The sequence below is a fragment of the Meriones unguiculatus genome, chromosome 21, assembly GCF_030254825.1.
Source record: "Meriones unguiculatus strain TT.TT164.6M chromosome 21, Bangor_MerUng_6.1, whole genome shotgun sequence".
Classification (NCBI taxonomy): Eukaryota; Metazoa; Chordata; class Mammalia; order Rodentia; family Muridae; genus Meriones; species Meriones unguiculatus.
In genome coordinates this window covers 33189183-33213618 of record NC_083368.1, presented here as the reverse complement: position 1 = coordinate 33213618, position 24436 = coordinate 33189183, and the positions used below count along the sequence as shown (strand labels likewise).

General features: G+C 38.1%; 1 protein-coding gene across 11 annotated transcripts in view; it reads right to left on the bottom strand.

The window, feature by feature from the left end:
* Positions 1–24436, bottom strand: part of Ankib1 (ankyrin repeat and IBR domain containing 1) — a 104219-nt gene that overhangs the window by 77195 nt on the left and 2588 nt on the right. The window contains exons 2-3 of one of the 11 annotated variants that reach the window (XM_060373753.1): positions 19350–19424; positions 18100–18160 (exon numbers count right to left, since the gene is read on the bottom strand). The exons of 9 other annotated variants lie outside the window; for them this stretch is intronic. The gene's annotated coding sequence lies outside the window, so the exon portion shown is untranslated. The remainder of the gene's footprint in view (positions 1–18099; positions 18161–19349; positions 19425–24436) is intronic. One more of the 11 variants, XM_060373754.1, reaches the window with a different exon arrangement.

Genomic DNA, 24436 nt, shown 5'->3' with positions numbered 1-24436 from the left:
TAATAGCAGAACTACAAAAACAACATTAGCAAAAGGAAAAGGCATAAATATAAGCAGGTATGAAAAAAAGAGGCCGATGGAAGAGTTGATGAGTATGCATAGCTTTTAGATTCTAGCACTGAATAACAGGGGTTAAAACTGAAAACACGTTGGGACAGATAAGGAACTTGCAGAAAATATGTCTATTTCCTCTTTCATTCAATAACAGGTTGGCTATCTAAGCATTACTTGAAAAATAATATTCATGTTGTACAATGAATTTTTTTCAGGGCAGTAACAATCTCAAAAAGAATAAAACTTGAAGGATAGAAAACAAAAATCCTTACCATTATTTGGTAAGTTTCTTACCAAATAGTGGTTCTCAAATGTGGCTAAACATCCTAGTATCCTGGAGAACTTAAAAGAAACTTACTGGATAGATTAAATCCTGGAAAGAGTGTCCAGGGTTGTACTTAAAACACTGATACTTAAAGCTCCTTGTGTGATTTCAATATGTAGGCATCACTGTTTTAAAAGCTCCTTCCAACTAACCAACTAATTAACTAACTAACTAACCAACCAACCAACCAACCAACCATCAGGGTAAGACATCATCCAAAGGAAATACGTGTTAGTACAGAAGTACATCTTCTGGGTCACCATAATGCTCAATGAGGCATTATGTGCCTCAAATTAGGTGTTTACTGATGTTTCTGTTACTGGTTTTTAAAGTTTTAAATATACAAATATGTTTATAGTCATTTAAAAATATGAATATTAACTTCCCCCAAACAAAAACAGAACTCAGGGTCTAAGAATGTAGCTCAGGTGGTGGCCTGCTTGTCAATCATGCATTAAGCCACAGGTTTGATTCCCAACCCCACATAAACCAGATGCAGTGACACTCCTGTAATATCAGCCCTTGGGAGGGGGAGATGGGAAAATTTGGAGTTCAAGTTCATACTAGGCTGCACAGTGAAGTAGAGACCACCCTGTGGAACATGAGCCCCTGACTTTAAAAAAGAACCACAGCTGGAAAAGGCAGCGTACCTTTAATCCCTGCACTCAGGAGGCAGAGGCAGGAGGATCTCAATGAGTTCTATGCCAGTCTGTTTTACAAAGACAGTTTCAGGACAGCCAGACCTGTTACACAGAGACCCTGTCTCAAAAAAATAAAACAACAACAACAAAAAGAAACACAAAGAAAACCCAGCCTATTTACCTGAAGATATCACTGTTAAATAACTACTTTATATGTCTATGTCTATATGAATTTGTATGTATATAAATATAAATACATTAATTTGATCATACTACTTGCAAAAAGAGCTGCTGAACTTTTAGCCTGACATACTAATTCTTTATGATCTCCTCTAAAGTTGAAGAAGCAAATCCTGTCTCCTACACTCTATACTTCTCACAGTATAGATTCATACATTCTTCTGGGATTTTTCGGGAACAGCCTAGATTTTCTTTTATTCTTTTGTTTAGCAGAACACAGAGTAGTATATTCATTCTCAGTAAAAGAATCTGTTTTGTTGTATACGTCTATCAGCATTTAACAATTTATTGTGCTTTGTCGTTGTTGTGTTGAGACAGCATTTCCTTAAGAACCCTTTGCTGGCCTTGAATTAGAGATCTCCTTGACTCTGCTCCATCTCCAGAGTGCAGAGAGTACAAGTGTGTGTACATGCCAGGCTTATGTCATTCTTAGTAAGATCTTCATTCAGCATACTATATGCATTTTTATCTATACAAACATAGAAGCTATCATGTAGATTAGGAAGTATCTCCCTTAAGAGTATAAAAACTTTCAGCTGTTTTGGTCTTGGCTCCTCTGATACAATGCTGCTCAATTATAAACATTTCCTGAGTTGGATTAACAGTATATTTCTTTTATTTGTATAAAAACATTAGCAAAATGTTCCACAGACACAATAATTTACACCAAAAATATAAAGAAAAAACTAACAAAGCAATGGTATCTTGGAGTTACTTTAAACAGTTATGAGGTAACTTTAAAAAAAATCAATAATACTCTAAATGTGCATTAAATATTACTGTTACTCATAATGGCATCAAAAAGCTTTTTTGTGGCTTTGTTATTTTCAGGACTGTTTCATTTTTAAAATTTGATCAATAAGCCTGAAAGTCTGCACATCATTTAAAAGCTTTAGTTCATGCCATTCAGATTGTCCTTAGAAGTCTTGAAGAAAACCTTGCAAGCCATGTCCTTGTGCTTTGTCACAGGCAGAGTTGCCATTGTCTGAAGCAACCTGTTCATTATTTATTTGAATCAAAACCTTTAAGTAATATTTTATATGTAACATGTAATATTACATAAATGTATAAATAAGATTTATAGTTCATTTCTTTTAATGGTGCTATTATAAATGGTACTTTTAAAAAAATCAGGGGCTGGGAAAATGGTTGTGAACATGCCTGCAGAGCAAGGATTTCTAGCAAATATGTAAAAGCTGGACAAGGCTATGCATATATGCAACCCTAGCACCGGGGAGGCAGGGGCAGATTCCTGGAGTACACTAGCTAGCAAGCTAATTGAATCAACAAGCTCTAGTTCAGCAGGACTGTATCAAAACTAAAGTGGAGAGCAATCAAGAAAGACACTCAACATCAAACTCTGGCTTCTGCACACATATGCAGCATGTGTGCCAGAGTGCTTATGTACACAAACTTACATGAACACTCCCCACGCTCACTTTTAGCACACAGAGATATGATTCAATTTGTACATTGGCCTTCTATCCTGTGAACCACTAAATTAAAAGAACCCAGATTCTGGAGAGTTGTCTACATTACTTACAGAATTATTTCTTTCACTTCTTACTTGGAACAGCACTTCTTACTGTACCAAGAACATAGGTATTTTTTTTTCTTTTTTAATTAATGGGCAGAAGATAGAGGATAAAGATGTTAGCACACATTCAAATAATGCCCCTAACACATCTAATAATACTAAGTGAATAAAGTAAACTTACAACAGACACACATGGGGGATACGATCTTCACCATGAGACTCAGGCTAGCACCTCCAATAACATGATGTAATCTGACTAGATACACTAAAAAAAGATACGTATGTCCTATAAATTTTTCATGAAAACATGCTTAATATCCATCTAAATGAAAAAACAGAGAAATGAGAATTGAGGCATTTTATAAAATAACTCATGAAAAACTCTTCAAGAGTGTTCACAACTTATCTCGCCAAAAGTGTTAAGATCAGTGCGATGAGCAAAGACTGTACAATCACTTACAGATTAGTGGAAACTAATGATCCATGGCAACTAAATGCCACACTCTAGATTATAAAATGGAAAGCAAGGCAATAATAGAAAACTGGAAAATATAAATAAAGTATATACAGATGTTGGTCCATATTCTTGGAAGATTTGTTTCAAAACCTAGGATGTTAAAGTCCTTTATGGAAATTACTAGCATACACCCACATACACCTTCTCAATTCTTCCTTGAAGCCAGCTTTACTTCAATTTAGTCGTAATTTATATATACTTCCTTTGCAGATTAATTGATGCTTTATGGTATAGTGAGTTGAAAGTAGTTTTAACATAAAACTACTTGTTTATAATTGACCAGGCTTGAAATATCAACCTCGGTTTTCTCATCTAGAAAATATTAATCGCACAAAGCCATTTTAATGATTAAACCTTTAAACCAAAGTTTGTCTTGCCGACAAGAAGTGAAGTCAAGATGAAGCAGAGATTGAGCGAATGGCCAGCTAATGACTGGCCCAACTTGAAGCTCAGCCTATGAGACAGAGACAACCCCTGTCACTATTAATGTTACTTTGCTATGCCTACAGACAGGAGCCTAGTATAACTGTCTTCTCAGAGGCTTCATCCAGCAGCTGATGAGAACATACACAGAGACCCACAGCCAAACAACAGGCCGAGCTCAGGGAGTTTTGTGGAAGAGTGAGAGGAAGGATTGAGGGAGGCAGAGGGATCAAGGACACCACAAGAAGACCTACAGAAGTCAACTAAACTGGGCCCATGGGGGCTCACAGAGACTGAATCACCAACCAAAGAGAATGTGTGGGGTGTAGCACATGTGCAGCTTGTTCTTCATGTGGATCCCCTAACAAGGAGAGTATGGGCTCTCTCTGACTCTGATGCCTGCCTCTGAATCCCTTTCTCCTAGCTGGGCTGCCTTATCTGGTGGGAGAGGATGAGCCTACTCCTGCTGTGACTTGATGTATCAGGACGGGATGGTACCAATGGGGAGCCTCCCCTTCTCTGAGACTAAGGGAAAGGGTGAGTGGGGGAGGGGATGTGAGGGTGGGACTCAGATGAGAGTGGGGAGCTGGGCTGCAATCAGGCTGTAAAGTGAATAAAAAAAAGTTTATTTATTTTTATTTAAAATTAGTTTTTTGTTAATTCCAGTTATTCATTTTGTATCCCAGCTGTAGACTCCTCCCTCATCCCCTCCCAATCCCACTCTCCTCCCATGTACCTCCCCAAGTCCACTGATAAGGGAGGTTCCCCTCCCCCTCCCTCCGACCCTAGCCTTTCAGGTCTCATCAGGACTGACTGCATTGTCTTCCTCTGTGGCCTGGTAAGACTGCTCCCCCCTCAGGGGAGATGATCAAAGAACCAGCCACTGACTTCATGTCAGAGACAGTCTGTTCCCATTACTAGGGAACCCACTTGGACACTAAAGCACCATGGCCTACATCTGTACATCTATCTGTACATCTACATCTGTACATGCTATCTCCATGCATGGTCCTTGGTTGGAGTATCAGTCTCAGAAAAGACCCCTGGGCCCAGATTTTTTGGTTCTGTTGCTCTCCTTGGGGAGCTCCTGTCCTCTTCAGATCTTTCTATCTCCCCCTTCTTTCATAAGATTCCCTGCACTCTGCCCAAAGTTTGGCTATGAGACTCAGCATCTGCTTGGATACCCTGCAAGGTAGTCTTTCAGAGGCCCTCTGTGGTAGGCTCCTGTCCTGTTCCCTGTTTTCTCCCTCTTCTGATGTCCATCCCCTTTGCCTTTCTGAATGAGGGTTGATCATCCTACCCAGGGTCCTCCTTCTTGATTAGCTTCTTTAGGTGTACAAATTTTAGTATGATTATCCTATATTATATGTCTAATAGCCACTTATAAGTGAGTATATACCATGTCTTTCTGCTTCTGGGATACCTCACTCAGGATGACCTTTTCTAGTTCCCACCATTTGCCTGAATTTTCTGGATTTCCTTGTTTTTAATTACTGAGTAGGATTCCATTGTGTAAATGTACACTTTCTGTATCCATTCATCAGTCGAGGGACATCTGGATTGTTCCAATTTCTGGCTATTCCAAATAAAGCTGCTACAAACATGGTTGGGCAAATGTCCTTGTTGTATACTGGAGCATATTTTGGATATATGCCTAGGAGTGGAATAGCTGGATCTTTAGGAAGCACTATTCCTAATTGTAAGAGAAAGCACCAGATTGATTTCCAAAGTGGTTGTACAAGTTTACATTCCCACCAGCAGTGGTGGAGGGTTCCCCTTTCTCCACATCCTCTCCAGCATGTGTTGTCACTTGAGTTTCTGATCTTAGCCATTCTGATGGATGTAAAGTTGAAACCTTAAGAGTTGTTTTGATTTGCATCTTCCTGATGACTAAGGACGATGAGCATTTCTTAAGTGTTTACCATTTTATATTCCTCTACTGAGAATTCTCTGTTTGGCTCTGTACCCCATTTTTTAATTGGGTTACCTGGTTCATGCCGGAGCCAGCCGGGCAGAGTCGAACGGTTCTTGAGTTGGGAGTGAGGATTAAAATTAATAAAATAAACACACAACACACAGGAAACTTTTTAAAGGTCCAGACTTAACAGCCACAGCAAAAGGCAGACTGCTGCAGCAAACAGTGCCAGCAGCAAGTCTCCCGTCTCTGCCTCCTCCTCTGCCTCCTCCTGCTCTCTTCTCCTCGAGCTCCTCCTCCTTCTCGCCCCTTCCTGTTCTCTAGCTCCTCCCCTCTTTCCTGTCCTCTGGCTCCTCCCATTGCACAACATTGTATCTAGTTGCCTTATTTGTGTCCCATTTACACAAGAGTTGAGACAGGATGCTTGGAGGGTCATCTTCAGCCTTCTTCTGCAGTAACTGTCAGCCTGTCTTTTTATTGTAGAGTTTCTAAGCCAGAGTAGAAACATCTCAGAACAATGGTTAATTTGCACAAGGAGCCTGAGGAAGAGGTGTAACCCTCACAAGCTATCCCACCAGCTGTCACAAACAAAAGGAAATGGACTTGCAAATTCTACCCTGCCTTTAGAGAAGGTCCGGTAAAAGCAGTCTCTCCGCTGAGATTTAAATATCAAAGCAGCTGCCAGAGGCACCGCTCCTGACAGGTTTATTAGTGTTTAACTTCTTAAGTTCTTTATATATTTTGGATATTAGCCCTATGTCAGATATGAGGTTGGTGAAGATCCTTTCCCAGTCTGTAGGCTGTTGTTTTGTTCTGATGACAGTGTCTTTTACTTTACAGAAGCTTTTCAGTTACATGAGGTCCCATTTATTAACTGTTGCTCTTAGAGCCTGTGCTGTTGGTGTTCTGTTCAGGAAGTTGTCTCCTGTGCCAATGAGTTCAAGGCTCTTCTTCACCTTTTCATCTAACAGATTTAGTGTGTCTGGTTTTATGTTAAGGTCTTTGATCCACTTGGACTTTAGTTTTGTGCAGGGTGATGAATATGGATCTATTTGCATTTTTCTGTATGTAGACATCCAGTTACACCAGCACCATTTGTTGAAGATGCTGTCTTTTTTCATTGTATAGTTTTGGCTTCTTTGTCAAAGATCAAGTATCTGTAAGTATGGGTTTATCTCTGGGTCTTCTATTTGATTCCATTTCTATGCCAGTACCATACAGTTTTTATTACGATTGCTCTATAGTACAGCTTGATCAGGGATGGAGATAAAAGTATAAAAAATAAAAGTTTTAAAAAATAATAAAACTAAAAGATCTTAGTAACAACACAAAGTGACATCTCAAAATATTAAAACATGAAATCCATGAATGGCTTAGAAAATGTCTTTAGGTAATAAGTTGAATCTGAGTAATAAGGAAGCCTTTCAGGACCAGTGAGATGGCTCTGTTTGAAGGTGCCTGCCGCCATGCCTAACAACCTAAGTTTAATCTCCAGGTCCCATTTGGTGAAAGAAAACTAGCTAACCCTTGAAAGTTGTCTTCTAACCTTCCACACACATGCCTTGGCATACTTGTACACACATACATAAGTGAACTGCAATACTACTTTTCTTAAGCCTTTCAGACATATGACTGCAAATCCTCAAGAGTCTCCTGCGTGGTTTTTGTATCTGATCCCCATACAGTTACATACATTTTGCCTTGATGTGTCAGTGTACCATGTTCATGGAGCACCAGTGGAGGCCAGAAATGGGCATTAGATCTCTGGCATCTGGTTATGAGCTGCCATGTGGACACTGGGACCCGAACCCAGGTCTTCTAGAAGAGCAGTCAATGCTTTTAACTGCGGAGCCATTTCTCCAACCCCAACAAGCAACTGAGCTGAAACACTACTTTAACAGATTTCAAAATGTTAAGCTGTGCCGTATCTTTTTATGAACAAAGAACTCTGCTGGAATGTGAACATCAACCACGACAAGAAAAGGTATAGTTTAAATGCCACATCTACACTCCGGAAATGTTAATCTGTACTCATCACAACTAGAACAACATAAAATATTTGTACATATTTTTAAAAGAAAACTTAGATACTTATACACATTGATTTTTGAAAATGGACAATAATAGAATTATGGTCATATAACTGCTGGCATTTAAATCCTCTCAGATTTTTCTTCTAAACTGAACACCACTAGCTTTTAAACATTCATGGCTTATTATTGTTTAAAACCTTGGTTTGTTAGATTATAGAGAATTCACCTTGTATGGTTTTAACTTAGGAATCAGCACATTTTTTTTTCCCTGCAAAGGGGAACAAATACAGGTTTGTGAACCATATATCTTTGGTATAACTCTCAACTGTTGTGCTACTGTTCCAAAGCCATAAGAAAGACCTAAAAGAATAGACATAGTTGTGTTCTAATAAAACGGGCTGAGGCTGAGCACAGTGGCACATGCCTGTAATTTCAGTACTAAAAGGTAAAAGCCAGAGGATCAGGAGTTCAAGGCCAGCCTCAGCTACATATTCAGTAGAAATTCATGAGACCCCATGTGCTGGCTAGTTTTACGTCACCTTGACTCCAGCTACAGTCATCTGAGAGGAGGGACAAACTGCTTCCATAAGATCAGGCTGTGGGCAAGCTTGTAGATCATGTTCTTGGTGACTGATGTGGGAGGGCCAGCCCATTGTGGGTGGTACCAACCTAGCTGGACTAGTGGTTTTGTCTTCTATTAAAAAAAAAAAAAAAAAAAAAGCAGGCCTAGCAAGTCACAAGGAGCAAGCTAGTAAGCAGCACCCCTCTAAGGTCTCTGCATCAGCTCCTGCTTCCAGGTTCCTGCTCAGTTTTCAGTTCTTGTCTTGGCTTTCCTCAATGAACTGTGATTCAAGATATGTAAGCCTTCTTCCCCAAGTTGCTTTTGGTCACATTGTTTTATCCCAACAAAAATTAAGACATCCCTTCTCAAAAACATAACAACAGGCCAACAGAATTTGGACAGTGGACTCTAGTTATTAACACCTGATTTGGTGAAGAGGGTTTTAAAAAAAAAAAAAAAGAGCATCTTCTAACTCTATTATAAATTGCTTCTCTTTGTACCTCAATTCCCTTACCAGTAGGATAGAAAGATCTACATTCTAACTACGAAGGAAGTGTTTACTTTGCCCGCATGTCTGTCTGTGCATCACATGCATGCCTGGTACCCAGAGAGCCAGAAAAGGGTACTGGATCCCTTGGAGGTACAGATGACTATGAGCTGCATGTGGACACTGAGAACTGACCTCAGGTTCTCTAAAGCACCAGTACTCCAAACTATTGAGCAATTCTCTCCATCTCCTAGAGTGTTTATTTTTATGTGTGACACTCAATAGATACTCCATGGTTTTTCTCTTATCAGGATTTTCAAGCAATTGGTAGTTAGTTGTTGCTTTCAAAGAAGCTACTGCTTATTCTTTTTGAAAAAGAAAATGGAACCTAAAAAGAAAAATCATCTCTACATTCTCTATCAGAAAGATGCACAATAAGTAGACAAGACTGTCATTTACTGGGTATCTGTTAAAAGGAACTACTTTTCAACTTAATTCTAAACAAAGGCTTCTACATAGCTGGTGGTACTGACACAGGTCTCTCCTATGTAACTGCAGCAACAAGCACTCACTGATAGGGACATGGAGTTGGTAAGCATAAAGCTAGGAGGAGTGAGTAAAAAAGTCTGATTTGGAAATGTTGCTAAAAGCAAAGGCTGGAGTTTAGCTTGCCAAATTGCATATTAAGGTTGGAATTAAATGCAGCTTCACTCTTGTAGCTTCCTACAAGTTCATGTGTTCCAAAAGTCTAAGTAAAATTTCCCAGTAGTTAAAAAGTACTTTGCAAATGACTGGAATTAGAAAAAGTCTTTTAAAGTGTAGAACTCGAATTAACTTTGCTGTTTGGGACCATATTATGGCAGCATTCAAATTAAAATGATTACATAAAAACAACAGTATTAACAGAGTATTAAAAAGCTGATTATGTTAATTCCCTAAATCTTTTCGGTAAGTAGGGAAAGGATATAATCAAACATATCCTGCTCTTCTGAGGTATCATTTAGACCGACATAACTTTCATGGTGTGTAAAGGACGTTGTTATTAGAAAAGAAATTAAAACAGCTACAAAATGCAGCAGCTGACAAATACTTTTTGCCAAATTAGTAAATGAATACAGCAAGTAACATGCTCCACAGGTGGAAACTGCAAGCCTGGGACACAATTACTGTATGAAACACTCCCTCTATCCCAATCCCTATTAATACATGATTGTTTCAAGGGTCACAGCCTTGGTCATAAGCAAATTTAGAAAACTGAAATTTTTCTTAAGTAACACTTAACTTTTGTAAGTTGACTTTTCAGATACTCTAAATATTCTTTGTTTTACCTTCCCTGCCGATTATTTTTCAAACTCTAAATTTGTAACTAAACACACTGACTAATATTTCAGGCTCTAGTCTTACCGTGCTGTTAGCAAAGAGTTTGACTTTTAGCAACCTCAGCCTTTCTGATGATTCAGCATTGTTTGCTTTCATTATTTTTTAGATTTACAATAATCTTTTAAGTACCATGACTGGGCATGGTACTTAAGCTATTTTGCTATTTCCCAGCTACAATTATTGCCATAATTGTTCCTTCCAAGGATACTTCTGTTCCATCAGGCCAGCCCTCATGGTCCATAGTGCCCCACAGTAACTTCCTTCTCTCCTGCTTCTCTTGCTTTCATATTTTTTTATTAGTTACTATATTATGGTTACTATTGTTACTATACCATTCTTATTTTTAAAATAAGTACAGCCAGGAGGTGGTAGCCATGCCTTTAATCCAAGCACTTGGGAGGCGGAGGTGGATGGATCTCCGTGAGATCCGGGCCAACCTGGTCTACAGAATGACTTCTAGGACAGCCAGGGCTACACAGAGAAACCCTGTCTTGATCAAACTCCCCCCAAAAATTTAAAATAAGGAAAACATTCAACCGGAAGTGTTGTGAGGATCAGGAGAGTAAAGGTCTCAAAATTGATATGGTTCAGACAAAGATAAAATTTCTATGTAGGAAAAAGCAAACTAAATTGTTAGCCTTTCCAAAAATGTTTTTGAGGAAGAAGGTGCTCAGGACCTCACAGCTGCTAAGCACTGGACCACAGAGTGATATTCCGAGCCCTTTCCCTAGCCCTAATTCCATCAGTCAATTCAGGAAACAGGTAAACATAAACACTATATACCTGAGTGCAGGAATGTGATCAAATGTTTTTTTAATTTAAAAAAATATTAATTTTAATATTCCGAAGTAGTGTTAAATGCTTAAAATTCTTAAAAAGTACATTATAACTTCAAATTTTTATTTTAGAGAACTTAATTTCTCCCTAACTTATCTTTAATAATAATGTATATATGAAATTAGTTCAGATTTACAAAATAATTTTTAAAAAATGATTTCCTCTCTAATGCTAACTATATAGAACAAACAATTATTTCAATACAGACTTATTTACATTATCTCTTTTTGGAAGATGTTTTATTCCACTATCCAATGTTTTATTAGGTTTTATTCATTTATCTATATGTTTGGGTGCTCTAGCTCATGGGTTTGTCTATACACCACAGAGACCAGAAGAGGCTGCCACAACCTCTAGAACTAGAGTTATGGAGAGTTCTGAGGTGCTACCGGGTACAGGAATCCAAAGGGGACTGAGGGTAAGATGCTCTCTGAAAAAGCGGCTAGCACTCTTAATTGCTGAGCCATTTTTCTAGCACCCACATCCAATCTTTCGAAGTCAATAAATCTTACTTACTCTGTTGTGTCCTTCACTGTAACATATTCGTAAAATTAATCTTATAGGAAAAAATAGAGCATTACATTGTATCAGAGTACAAAATTACTCTTTTCTTATTCATTGTTCTGTTCAACCTATAATTAATAACCTTGACTTTATTAAATTAAATTAAGCTGAGAAATTACAATTTTAGATTTATTTATCTAAGGACATTCTACCATATTATAGGGAGAAGAGATGACAGCAAATTTGGGACAACTATATTTAAAAAGGTCAGCCTTCAAAACCCACTGCTGGTATCTAGTTTGTTGAATTTCCAATCCTTTCTTCATTACAGCAGTTCAGGGTGCTTAAATTGTTTACTAAAAACAATGTAATATGAGGACTGGAGAGATGGCTCAGTGGATAAGAGCACTAGCTAGCTATGACTTCTCCCTTTATCCAAAAGATGCTCAAGTATACTACAAGGACATTTGCCCAACCATGATCGTAGAAGCTTTTTTCATAATAGCCAGAAGCTAGAAACAACCCAGATGTCCCTCAGTTGAGAAACGGATACAGAAACTGTGGCACATTTACATAATGGAATACTACTCAGCAATTAAAAACAAGGAAATCAAGAAATCTGCAGGCAAATGGTGGGAACTAGAAAAGATCATCCTGAGTGAGGTATCCCAGAAGCAGAAAGACACCCATGGTATATACTCACTTATAAGTGGCTATTAGACATATAAAGGGATAATCATACTAAAATCTGTACACCTAAAGAAGCTAATCAAGAAGGAGGACCCTGGGTAGGATGATCAACCCTCATTCAGAAAGGCAAAGGGGATGGACACCATAAGAGGGAGAAAACAGGGAACAGGACAGGAGCCTACCACAGAGGGCCTCTGAAAGACTCTACCTTGCAGGGTATCCAAGCAGATGCTGAGTCTCATAGCCAAACTTTGGGCAGAGTGCAGGGAATCTTATGAAAGAAGGGGGAGATAGAAAGATCCGGAGAGGACAGGAGCTCCCCAAGGAGAGCAACAGAACCAAAAAATCTGGACACAGGGGTCTTTTCTGAGACTGATACTCCAACCAAGGACCATGCATGGAGATAGCTTAGATGTACAGATGTAGCCCATGGTGCTTTAGTGTCCAAGTGGGTTTCCTAGTAATGGGAACAGACTGTCTCTGACATGAAGTCAGTGGCTGGTTCTTTGATCATCTCCCCTGAGGGGGGAGCAGTCTTACCAGGCCACAGAGGAAGACAATGCAGTCAGTCCTGATGAGACCTGAAAGGCTAGGGTCGGAGGGAGGGGGAGGGGAACCTCCCTTATCAGTGGACTTGGGGAGCTGCATGAGGGGAAGAGGGAGGGACTGTGTGATTGGGAGGGGATGAAGGAGGGGTCGATAGCTGGGATACAAAGTGAATAAACTATAATTAATAAAAAAAAAATTAAAAAAAAAAGCACTGGTTACTCTCCCAGAGGACCTGGGTTCAATTCCCAGGACCTAAATAGCAGCTCACAACTATCTGTAACTCCAATTCTAGAAGATATGACACCCTCACATAGATATAACAATGCATGGAAAAAATAAAAATAAATCATTTTTAAAATGTACTTAATTAACATTATTAAAAAGAAAAAAATTGTAGTTCAGCAAGCACAGGTATATGCCACCAGGCCTGACAATTTGCACATGATGGAAGGAGAGAGCCTTTGAACTATACCTATACACACACACACACACACACACACACATACGCGCGCGTGCAAGCGCGCACGCGCGCACGCATGTACAAAAACAATATGTGGAATACAATAAAAAGTGCTGTTCTCCTGGCTATCACCTGTAGTAAAAGCCTGAATACTGAGTCTGAGGAGCTTACTTGGTAGGTTATATTTTTCACACATGATGTCAAAATTCAGTGTTAGAGGAATTAAACACATCCCCAAGGTAGACGATGCCAAGAAGTTTGTGCTCATGTGTTCCTCTGACAGTCAACCCATGGTTTTCTGTTTTAATTCTGCATTCAATCTTTCTGCTGTAATAAATTGTAGCTTTGAATAACATGCTGAGGACTTGTGAACCTGAACTGCTGAAGGTGGGGTAACTTGATTTTTTGTTTTATCCCACAGAAGTAGGATATAAGGTTCACTTGTTCCCCAAAAATGGCCCAAATGTTAAAAGAGAAAAAAAGGTAAATCAAATCCCAGAGCTACAGTTAAACTCTGGATAAACTTAGAGGAATTCTGCAGTCTAGACAAAGCTGTACCCACCGCCTCTACCTCCTGTGTGAGCTGGTCAGGATCTACACTTAATCCAGTACTCATCCCTGTAGCTGGACTGCTAACCTATCAGTGCAAATTTTACTACTGGGGATACCAATAAATTTACAAGAGAAAGAAAATTCCACAAAATTGCTTTGTATTTTGTGATTTTTGCACCTGCATGCAAGATAAAACATATGTAAGCTGTTAAATAGTTGTAACTTCAGAAATGTTAAGGGATCATCCCAATCAAGGGAGGCTAAACAGAAGAGAAAAACAAGACTTTTTGGCTGCTGATAACCAGATGCAATTAAAACACTCTAGTTAGAAAGAGTTAAGGCCAGTAATTTTTGCCTACTGGGATCTGTAAGAAGTGAAGACAACATAAAATGAAAGAAAATCTCTAGGTATTAATATACTTACTTTTAAAGTTAGGTGGAGGGGGGCTGTTTTAGACAGACAGAAGGAGAGATAAATATATGCTCATTTATTTGGGTATCTTCATGAGTAAATGAGTATGGGCACACATGGATCAGAGGGAAACCCTTGGGGAGGGGGAGAGTTCTGTTCTCTCCTTGTACCATGTGGCCACAAAGACTCAACTCAGATTATCAGGGATGGAAGCAAGCACATTTACCTGCTGAGCCATCTTTCTGGCCCTTCTTTTGATGTTTTAAAAACCAGACTGCTAATAAGCTCTTATACGATCAAATGTATGACCGTTAGAAGCAGATGACTTTCAACCAGATGACCATACTTTTGTAGGGGTCAATATGGACTCTAGGTTGGTAGGATTAAGATGGACAGCTATGATGGCTCAGCAGGGAAGAACCCTGGCTACCAAGTCTAAGAAACTGAATTGAATTCAGTCCCTGAGATCCACATAGTAGAGGAGAGTGAACTCTTGCATGTTGTCCTGACTTCCACATACATGCTGTAGTGCACACACACACATAAATAGATCTAGGTCATTAGTATTTTTTTTTAAGAGCTCAAGAAGCCTGCTGTCACCTGCATTTGGAACACATGCACCTAGCCTTGCAGTCTTGGCTTGCTGTTATAGCTAGTTGCTAACATTTCTAGAACCATGAATTTACAGGTCATAACTGTCCAGTCCTGACTCTAAGCCAAAACCTGCCACTGTCTGATTCCGGGCTATTTCAGCCTCAGCATGCACTCTGCTGAACTGAAAATAGGCACAGACTCAATGAATAGAACACAGACTCTGAGGATGTTGCAGATTTAGGACACTCTTCTGTGGGCCTTTAACTATGAAAAACATCAATAGATGTAAGATGGATTGCCTGGGTCACATCCAAATGCTACAGGAAAGGGCTGATTCCCTGAAAGAATGATCTGGTATTGGGCTGTTGATCAATTTTGTATTTCTAATACAAGACTTAACTACATTCCTGGCATCATTCTTGCACACTGGGGAGGGCACATAACAAGAAGTCTGACCAGGTGGCTTACAAACACCATCATAAGCTATTCTAATGAAAAGGACAAGTTCTCCTTTTGTACAAAATTTAATTTAAGGTAAAGGAAAAGTTTTAATTTGAGAGAAAATACTCACAATCTATAGAAAGTATGCTGAAGAAACAGGACATGAATTTAACAGGGACACAATCTAAAAGAATATACAATTTGCAATGTAATTTTATTTTTTAATTTACTGATTTCACAAGATGGCAGTAATAGTCCTTTATAGAACAAGGAGCTACAAAGATCTTCCACCATTGTATTCTAACACAATTTTAAGTACCTAACAATTGTTAAATCCTTTCTCTTGCAAGAGCAGCTAAACTATTCTGAAAAAATTCCCACTACCATAATTATGGCATGATTTATAGGACATAGGAGAACAATTCACTGGAGAAACAATAGTTTTCCCCAAAATGGTGCTGAAACAAATACATGTTCACATGCAAACAAACAAACAAACAAATATCTCAGGGTAGGGGCACAGCTCAGTGGCAGAGGTACAGGCCTTACACGAAAAGATCACAAACAGTCTCCATTTGGCCTACCTTCTCAGGACCTGTTCTTATCTGATGAACAAAACAGAAGCACAGAAGGGGAATTCCTTCATCTTCTCATAGTCAAACTTATAAATTACCTTGCCCTTGAGCTTATTTCCCTCCTCTTCCTGTTTCAATGAAAACATATCCTGTGCAGGACAAAGACATAGTCCTATAACCTGTGCACAGCCTTCCCTTTTCAACAATTACCCTTTCATTTGCCTTATCCTCTTCCTACAGTACCAACTCCTCAGAATCCAGAGAATGACGCTGATCTGAACATGTTCTATTAATATCTATCTAAAAAACAAAACAAAACAACAACAAACCAAAAAACAAAAACAGCACTGAGCCATGGTGGTGCATTCCTTTAATCACAGTACTTGGTAGGCAGAGGCAGGTGGATCTCTGCAAATTCAAGTCCAGCCTCATCTACAGAGCAAGTTCCAGAACGGCTACAGCTACCCAGAAAAGCCTTGTCTCAAAAACAAAACAAAAAACCACAAACACACACAGGATGGCCTTCTCAGTAAATGTTCAGTCAAGTGTATATCTACACTGAAAAAAAGAAAGTGGACTTGAACCCCACCAAACTCACACTAAAGTCAAATTCCAGCTATACTAAGGAAGTGAACAAACAACCTTAAAAGATGAAACATAAAACGGCCAATGAATGTAAAAAAATGTTCAACATCACTAGACATCAGGGAAATACAAAATAAAACTACCCTGAGATTCATCTCCTTCCCAGTCATACTGGTACTCATTAAGAAAAGAACAACAAATGTTGGTGAGACAAAATGTTGACACAGACAAAATGGAACTGATATTTACTGCTGGTGAGAATGTAAATTGATCCGGCTACTAAGGAAATCAGTATGGAGGACCCTCAAAAGATAAAAAGTAGATCTACCGTATGACTATCTACTAAGAATTTACCCCAAGGGCTTCAAGTCAGCATCACAGAGAGGTTGTACATTGTTGCATACTGCATCATTATTCACAGTGGGTATATCATGGGATCAACCTAACTGTCAACAGAGAAATTAATAAAGATGATGTTATGTACATTCCCAAAGGAATTTTATCCAGCTATGAAGAAGTATAAGTGTCACTTGCAGGAAAATGGATATAACTGGAGATTATTGTGTTAAGCAAATTAAATCAGACTCAGAGATAGATACCATGCTTTCTCTCATTTATAGATTTTAGATTATATACATACAAAAATTATGTATGTACATATGACATGGAAACAAGTGACATTAGAAAAATTAAGGGACTAATAAAAGGGGGAAATGATAATGGGGAGGATAAGAGGATATGTGTGTTTTGGGAGCAAGGTCAGATACATTATGTCTATAAAATATCCTTATGAAATCCAGTTATTACGCACAATGAATATATGCCACAAATAAGCAATCTATACCTAATTAATCAATCTACGTACATGTGCGTGTATTTTGCTGACTATAACAAAAATTATCACCTAGAAACCAATTCACCAAATTTTAATGTTTCATCAGGCTTTTATACGAAAAACAAATTTAAGTAAATATGAGTGTGTGTGTGTGTGTGTGTGTGTGTTTGTGTGTGTGTGTGTGTGTGTGTGTGTGTATCTGGGCAGTGGTAGCACACACCTTTAATCCTAGCACTTGGGAGGAAGAGGCAGGCAGATATCCAAGTTCAAGGCTAGCCTGGTCTACAGTTTCAGGGAAGCCAGGGTTACACAGTTTAACCCTACCTGGAAAAAAACACATACATACATGCATAATAAAACTTGGGAGATGTGTTCCCAGCACCACTTTAACATTTGTGCCTTTATTTCAAAGAGGATGAAAACACTAGGATCAAACCATTACTGATAACTTATATATAATAATCAACCAACTAAACAAACAAACAAGCAAAGGGCTGGAGAGATGGCTTAGGAGATAAAAATGTTTGCTTCCCCAAACATGATGGCCTGAAGGCCTGAGTTCAATACCTAGAACCAATTTAAATGAGGAAGGAGAGAATCAACTTCACAAAGTTGTCCTCTGAACTTTACACATGCTCCAGAGAATGAGTGTCAGCCCCCCAACACATACACAAACAACAACAACAATATTAATGGAATTATTTCTGAGACACAATCTCACTATGTAGTTCTGGTTGGTCTTGAACTCACAAAGATCAAACTCCCTTTGCCTCCTGTGTGCTGAAATTAAATACATGTGTCACTAGTATACCCAGCTAATAAGTATTTTTAAAGAAAAAAAAAAGAACCTTATAAAAGACTGCAAATTTACATTACATAAACACAAAACAGTAAGGACAAATTTCAAATCAACAGCTAAACTTTGTTCATCTTTGAAGAAATGAAACTTACAGGCAGAAGTGGTGGCACAGGACTACAATCCTGACATTCAGTAGGTTGAGGCATACGTCGTCTAAGAGTTTGAAGACAGAAATAAATTAAACATAAAAAATAGAATGGAGCTAGGGGAGGGGAGAAGAAAGGAAAGAGAAGAATGGGGAAAGAAGAGGAGGGGAGAGTAGGGAACTCGGAAGGGGATGTGGAAAGGAGAAAGAAGAAACAGATGCAAATTATACACTTAATACTATGAAGTTAAATTTCAGATATTAATGAAAGTATTGAACAGTACAGTTTAAATAATGTGTAGAAGTAAACTGCTACAGAAATCAAACCCTGAGCTCACAAGGTTCTCATGGGAAAATCTGTGGTATATGAACCTTCTCTCATTTAATTCACACAGAATTCCACCTGCATTTTACAATAAACTAATAAGTACTAAATTTTAGAAATTTTCTAGTTATTTTGGAAAGGCTTAATGGTAACCTAAGAAAAAGTCTGGAGAGAAGCCTCAGTTTGAATCCTGACTTTCCCATTTACTAGAGTCTACTATATGTGTAAACATTTGAATCTTGGTTGGCATCAAAAGAATTCATTTATATTTCCGCACAACTTTGTTAATCCTAAATCTTAAGTATTAAATATTAAATATATTTTATTGCTATACGAATCAAATATAATTAGTTTTTCTCAGCTCAACTGTCTGTTACCAAGGGCACAGACCTAAACTATCTCAAATTAGATACTCTCTAGTATCAGAAAACAAACCTTGAATTGCATGCCTGCGTGGTTTTGGATTTCACTTCATATCCCATATATCTTAATGAAATAAGGATTATACAGGAATATAAGAGCCTGTATGACTAACAAAACTATGAAGATCTGAAACAAAGTGACCTGAAGTGCTACAGTGACTCTTTCAAACTGAAAAGTTAGGATATAATTCAAAGTACAAGAGGAAAGATTACTTGAAAAATCTAAGGCACTGTGATGTTTATATCAAGTACACAAATTTCAAGACTTACTGTTCTCCTGTCTTAAACCTACAGTCACCTGGGACTGTAGGAACAGTGAAGCCTTATAGACAGATCACATCAGGATGGAAACCAAGGCTGCTTCTCCCAAGCAATAGGAAACACCTGCTCAGTCATAAGAACTTCTCCAGAGTCCCTTACTGTAATGGGACAGAGTTATATAACCCACTAGAGCAGTTTGAGCAAGAGACTGCTCTTATAGAGGGCCTGCGTTCGGGTGCCAGCACTCACAGTGGGCAGCTCACAACCGTGTATAACTCCAGCTCCAGGGATTTGATCATCATCTCTTCTAGCCTCTGTGGGCACCTGCACACATGCAAAAATTTAAACAATCTTTACAAAATACGACAAAATTTTATTCATCAGAGTTCTTCAACTAAAGCACAAAACAAAGAGAAATTATTGAGAACTTTCGTAATATCCCCCAATTATATATAACCAGTAACATTTTAGAGGCATGGGGAGAAATAATTTAACATCATATGCTAGATTATAGAAATCCTAGCAGGACCTGGGAGCTTGTTAGGAAAGAACTTTGAGGCCCCACCTAGATACCCAGAATCAAAAACTCTGGAGTCAGTGGTTTGTGTATCGATAAGCTGTCTGGATGACACTGCTACAAGGCCAACTTGTAGAGTTTTAGCTTAGAGTGCCAAGGCTCAGTTTTCTCAAGGAGTCAGATGCAAGTACTATTTGGACTATATAATCTCTGAACACTGGAATGTTATTTTTCACCTTCTCTTGCCTTATATATCTGACATCTAACACTGTCGTTTTTGAGTAGTTAAGAAAAATTAGATGTTCCTATTTCCTGACCTGCTCTGCTTCTCATCACATGATATCGAATGATCAGTCTAACCTTTACCCTTCCTTCTTAGACTGCCATATTATAGATAAATGTTTTCCCACTCAGAATATCATGTTATAAGTTTTCATGTTAAATCTGTGAACATCATGTCAGGTCAAGTTTAGGGTAGAAGTTTCAGTGTATCCACATTAGTCCCATACCAAGCACACCCCTTTTCAGTACAGAGAACTTAAACCTAACAAGTGATTCTATTTAAATGGTTTGGTATATTTAAGTTAGGAAGAGGAAATCATCTTTATTTTTATAATTGCTTTTGGGAATTAACTATGTCATCAAACCCACCAATGCTTCACTTACTGGCTAGAATGCACTCCCTTTCCTTATTCCTTACTCTAAACATTTAATATCGTGGGAGAGAAAAATTTTACATTAATAAATGCTACTTAACTGTCCAATGGCATGGCATGACAGGCTAGCATTATTGCCTTCCACTGTCTCATTAGTTCAATACTAAGTTTTTCAGAAACTAATCTCAGCATGTTTACAATAACTGTTTCATTCATATAATGTGGCAATTTTCTGGCCAACACTTATCTTCCCGACTATACTCCATTCCACACAGAGAGAGGCTGTAGAATATCAAGTAGAGTTGGTTGATACTTTCTGCCCCCAACTGAAAACTATTTTAATTGTACTCTAATCTCATTTTACAAGATTTCTGACGTAGAAGCAACATACAGACAATAGGTCAAGGGAAAGATACTACAGAATACATAGAAAGAGTTCAGGACTTGCTGGGCTCAAGTCTTTTAAAAGCTGCTAAAATTACATTTATTTATATATGTGTGTAATGTACTCTGAGGTTATGTGCGCTGTCAAAGGACAACTCTCAGGAGTTGGTACTCTCCTTCTACCATGGAATTCCTGAGGAATGATCTTGTGTGGGGAGGCCTGGCAGCAAGCATTATCTATCTACCCAGCGCTGAGCTTCAGCCTTAGTTCAAGCTCTTGTTGCCCTCACTTTGTAAGAAGGAGCCATGGTACTTTTATCTTCCCTTATACTGTTGATATCTAGACTGTATTTTAAAACACAAAGTCCTTGAGAACACACGTATGTTTACACAAGCATTCAATATTTAATTAACACAGGAACATATTTACATTCTTCCTAGATCTCATACCTAAGTATGTTATAACCAGATCAGCTTTATCAGACAACAAACATGATCTTGACCATTTCTATTTTAGAATACTATAAAGGCCCTTGCCCTAAAGAACATTCCCTGCAAAAACAAGAACTTAAAAGCCATTTTCAATATGCCATATCTGGATCACAGCTCCCCACACAATGTCTAACTTGATCATAAATTGAACTTACCACCTGAAACTGTAACTCGGTGCTTATCTGCTTTCCTGGTTATGTGGTAAATTCCCTGAGAACAAGAACCACATCACAACTCAAGGCTGCTTTGTTTGTCTTCATGGTGCTAGAGGTTAAACTCAGGGCTCTGAGCTTGCTCTGCCCCTGAGCCTTGTTCAGGTTTTTTTTTATTTTTTATATTAATTAGTTTATTTACTTTATATCCTAGCTGTAGCCCCTTCCCTCATTCGCTCCCAACCCCACCCTCCTTGTTCAGTTTTATGTGTACTGAATATTATACTTGCATAAGATATTTTTAATTAACACTATTTACTGTATACAATGATAAATTTCAGTGTTCTTCAAAATATCAGCTTCCAATTTGATAACATAATCAATCATGTTTATCTTTATTTGAAAATAAGTGGAGGGGGAAATGAAAACCTTTTAAGTGTGACAACTCAAGAGATTATAGCAACAGGGCCAGGCATGGAGGCAACTCGCCTGTAATCCCAGCACTCAGGGAGGCAGAGGCAGGTGGATCTCTCTGAGTTTGAGGCCAGTCTGGTCTACAAAGCAAATCCAGAACAGCCAGGGTTCTGATACACAGAGAAACCCTGTTTTGACAAACAGAGAGAGAGAGGGAAAGAGAAAGAGATTGAGATTAAAGAGAAAAATTCTCAGTTCTTAATCTAAATATAAATTCATGTTACATGAAGCCAAATCTGCATTATTTTCTAAAAGAAGAGGAAAAAATTTCAAAAGAAACTATTCTGGGGTATAAAAAGGGCAGGGCTCTTTTGTAATGGCTTCATTCTAGAGATTACTAGCTATGATACTGTTAAAATAAGCAGAGGCATGGATGATGAGAGGAAAGAGAAAGAAGCTTCTTCTACTCAGCATGGAATGTCATCTTAAGACCACAAGGTGATAAGCTAGGATGACTGAACGAGACAAATGAGTTGTATTACTGACAGCATCGTGGAGCCAACATACAGCTCCAGACAACCTACATCTCATTTCTCAGGACTTAGGAAACATCCACTAATTTGTTGTTGTTGTTTTGTGAAGTTAGGAATGTAATTCAGCCTTGGCTATAGAGTAAATTTAAGGTTAGTCTAGAAAATGACTCAAAAACAAAACAAAAAAGTATTATATGAGAGTATTATATGCGTATGTACATACAAACCACTATCATGTACAGCAAAAGGACTTGGAAGTACTCATACTCCACTGGCAATGAGCATAAGCTCCCATATCTCCCATCTTTACAAACCAGAAAGCAAAAGCCAGCCTCCTTGTAGAAATGATTTCAGTGGTAGAGCAAGCAAAGCACAAGATGAATCAGGAACAATTTATTCTGCCAGAAAGGAAATGCACAGTGAACCAGATAGGAGTATGATAAATGGGTATAACAGCCAGTTTAAAGATGCTCTCCCTAGCTAACCTGAGAACAATTGAAATAGCACAATAAGTTAAAACAGTAACAATTTACAACAACTCACATAAAGTCAAAGCCTTTAATCTCTAATTTTAATTAATAAAAAGGAAGAAAAGAGCACGCAGAGTGACAATGGAAATAAACAGTAATTGCTAATCATCACAAAAGTAGTTAATTTAGGTAGGAGTCATCAATAATACTAAGTCAGCAAGTGAAGGCTTCATAAGAAATAAGATAATGACACACTTTTGGAGCTTATTTCCACAATTATATCTTGTTATGTTCACTGCTAGTGATATGGTTTAGCCCTGTGTGCCTATGGATGAAATTCACTGAGGGGGCATGGCATCTTTTCTGTGATATTTCTGTCAGCAAAGCATCACTTGGCTGGGGGCATGAGGAAATAGTTCATAGTTCTAGGATAAGGGTTATGCTAGAAAATGGAGGCTTATGCTTTACAAAACTGAAGATAGGGAAACTGAGGCCAAAGATGTCTGGAAAAAACTAAACACTGTATGTACTCTTGAATGGTAGTATATTGGTTACATAGCACTGCTTTTTTTTATTTTTAGTTTTTAGAAAGCAGACACTACTATTTCAGGGAAATGTCTGAAGCTTCCTCAGGATGTCAGAAAAGACTGATAAAATTGTATGTGTTGAACATAAGCATTTATACATGGAGACAGCAATGGTAAGCAGATAAGAAATGCGGCAGATTATCAGCAATGCTCTCATTGCTGATCATTGCTCTCATTGCTCTCATACCTGAGTGGAGGTATACAATGGTAGTTCTTTGTACTGGTAGCACCTTCTGAATTTTAAATTACTTCTAATTCAAGTAACCTGAAATCATTTCAAAACTATTGTTAAAATTCTGAAAGATGTAGTGTATAATACCTGCTGGTAGAAAAAAATAGGAGCCAGTTATAGGTGTCTGAGACCAGAAACAGTATGAAACTTTTGGTTTAAAGCATTTATACACCTTCATTTACAATATTAAATGGATGCATGAACAAGGAAGGCAATACTTTTACACCCTCAATGCACCAAAGGCATCTGAACAGGCTTTTTCTTCATGGATTTAAAGTGACCATATTACAGCCCAATGATAAAGAAAATCTTGAATTCCTCATCTTTATAGGACAAGCACCAAATACAGTTGTAGTTTTGTCTCTGTTACATTGTTGAGTGGGAATTCTAATTCCAGCATCACTCCAATCAGAAAAACACAGTGAGTGGAATAATATCAAAGATTTTTACTACAAATGAAACAGAAAGACTATGGGTGTCAAGATAGCTGTGTGTGCGCACACGTATACATGCATGCATGACGGAATGGAGAAAATAGCAAGTGTTGCTGCTTTTGAAAAATTCAAGAAATATTAATGATCTGCTCCAAAATCTCAAAAATAGAAAAGAATGTAATGAGTAGTAAAGGCTATTGGCCAAAATAAGAGAAAGCTGTTAACAGATTTTGATTTTTAAAAACCAACAACATGTTTATAATACAAATAAAGCACTGGGAGAAAAGTATTAGCATTAGAAAGCTGTGCTTCTAAAAATGTTAGGGGATCCAAGAAACCATTGGTTTGAACTATATCAAAAGGCTACTGAACCATACATACATCCAACTTCTACTTTCAAGTCTCAAGTATTTTTATTGCAGAACCAAAACTCTCCAACGAATTTATATAAAATCTCAGTCAAAC